At 41.8% G+C, this 2,280-nt stretch overlaps 1 non-coding gene across 1 annotated transcript; it reads left to right on the top strand.

The window, feature by feature from the left end:
* Nucleotides 1-337: 337 nt before the first annotated feature.
* On the top strand, nucleotides 338-409 carry trnaq-cug (transfer RNA glutamine (anticodon CUG)). The gene has a single exon. It is a non-coding gene; the product is annotated as a tRNA-Gln (tRNA).
* The last annotated feature ends 1,871 nt before the right edge of the window (nucleotides 410-2,280 follow it).

The following is a 2,280-nucleotide window of genomic DNA, read 5'->3' as shown; positions in this document are numbered from 1 at the left end:
GTCTCACACGCTGTTACTCTACCAACTGAAGTTAGTTGCATTTATTAACTTCTTCTGTGTTCTTCGCCGTGGCGGCCGCGGTAGCAGAGTTACCCCGGGAACACTGGTACAAATACCGGTTTGCCTCTCATATTTAACAATATACAGCTGTGTAAGAAAAATTTAAAATGTAGACAAATGTCATTATGGATTACGTCTGGCCATGTCGTAAATAGTAGGGGCGAGGACTCAAAACCGAGAATATATTGGGGCGTGATATTTTAATGTTGTGATTGTTGTGTGCTTTATATCACACATTGGTTATTATGAAAGAAACTGCCTAGCAAACTCTATTGAAGGTTCCATGGTGTAATGGTTAGCACTCTGGACTCTGAATCCAGGGATCTGAGTTCAAATCTCAGTGGAACCTGGTTTTAAGCCACAGCACAGGTGAAAACATTCAACCTTTCAACTTTCCACATCTAGTTTAAAGTAAGCTTATGTTGGTGGGGGCATGTTGAGGAGTCACTGATCGTTGATGTAACTTGAAGGAGCTCCAAATTTGACAGTATTGACTGGAAGTGATAGGCTTTGAGTTACATGGGGGATACACACTTTGCTTTCAGTCTCGTAATCACCATAAAAATTAGGTATCGCTGAAATTTGAACTTGTGTTGCTGCAGTCAGAGTATACAGTGCTCATCCTGAATGGGCCAGTATAGTGCATCAGAATTGCTTGTTGAATGGTCTATTAGCTTTGGAACCCCCTTTCCCCACAGCTTTCAATTGTCAGATATGGTGGGGGAGTGGTCACTGTGTCCAAACCTTTCTGTGTAAAAAAAAAACAACTAGAGAAGTCTCTTGGATGAGAGACAAAACTTCTGCGGAGAACCTTTTACCAAGTCCAGTTGCCCTTGGCCTAGTTGTGAACTTTTGGGGTAAAAGCATGGATCAGGAACCAAAACGGACACATCTGGACTCAATGTGGGCATTGTACGGCAATATTTGACACGTTTAGACCATGAAGACAGTTATCAGTTTATTTCCCATCTGGCAGGTATATTTCTGGATTCAGGTGGACATTGTGGACAGAAACATTGGAGGATCTTGATTCCCACCATAGGATTTGGCCTGTATTGCACATTGCCTTTCTTCCATGTCTCCATGAACGCCCATATATTTGGGCTGAGAGTTGAGAAACCTTCCCTTGTTAACTATGACATGGATGACTGAGAACTTACTACTGTATATCATGACATGTTTATTTAATATTATAATTTTTGAGACAGGTCCTACGGGACTTTGTCGGGTCAGTCAGGATGGAGCGAGCGGTCCAAGGCGCTGCGTTCAGTTCGCAGTCTCTACTGGAGGCTTGGGTTCAAATCCCACTTCTGACAACTAATTTTTTCTGATATATTGGGAATAAAGAACAGCAGTTTTTGTATTTAAGTGGACATGAATGTGCGCAAGAAACTCAATGGCCACTACAGTATTTTGTGAGCATCTTTATTGTCAACAGATGTAAAGTTACCATATGTTTGTACACAGTAGATATATCTACTGCTGTATTCACTGTCTGTGGCAAGTCCTTTAAAGCTGTTCTTGACTTGCTTTTCCCCTCATTCTCTTGATATCACACATGTGTATATTATGATAGAAACTGCCTAGCAAACCCTTGCAGCACTTTTAAAGGTTCATGGTGTAATGGTTAGCATTATAGACTCTGAATCCAGCTATCTAAGTTCAAATCTCGGTGGAACCTGTTTTTAGCCACAGCACAGGTGAAAAAGATCAACCTTTCAATTTTCCACATCTAGTTTAAAGTAAGATTACAGGTTTAAGAACATAAACTGTGTGGTTCAGCGATGGTGGTATAGTGCTGAGCCTAGCTGCCTTCCAAGCACTTGACGTGGGTTTGATTCCCAGCCATTGCAGTAGTTTTCATTGTGTGGTTAATTGCTGTATTTGTCAAGAAGTAGCCAGCAAGGTTACTTGCCCAACCCAGATTTGATAAATATTAAATCTCTGTTATGGTACAAATAAGGGACCAAATCAATCAATCAAGCTGCCTCCACGAGGATCCACAGACACAAGCAGTGAACTACGATTTGTGTAACAGGTGTAGCCTAGATTATCAGGTTGTCGTGGCCGAGTGGTTAAGGCGATGGGCTAGAAATCCATTGGGGTCTCCACGTGCAAATCAGAAACCTGCCGACAACGAAAGCCATTTTTCAAGATTGGTAGCAATCCAATGACACATCACAGAATACCCAGTCGTGGATGTGCCTTCATGAACAATCT

This window comes from Etheostoma spectabile, unplaced genomic scaffold, assembly GCF_008692095.1.
Source record: "Etheostoma spectabile isolate EspeVRDwgs_2016 unplaced genomic scaffold, UIUC_Espe_1.0 scaffold00570089, whole genome shotgun sequence".
Classification (NCBI taxonomy): Eukaryota; Metazoa; Chordata; class Actinopteri; order Perciformes; family Percidae; genus Etheostoma; species Etheostoma spectabile.
This window is presented reverse-complemented; position numbering and strand designations above follow the sequence as displayed.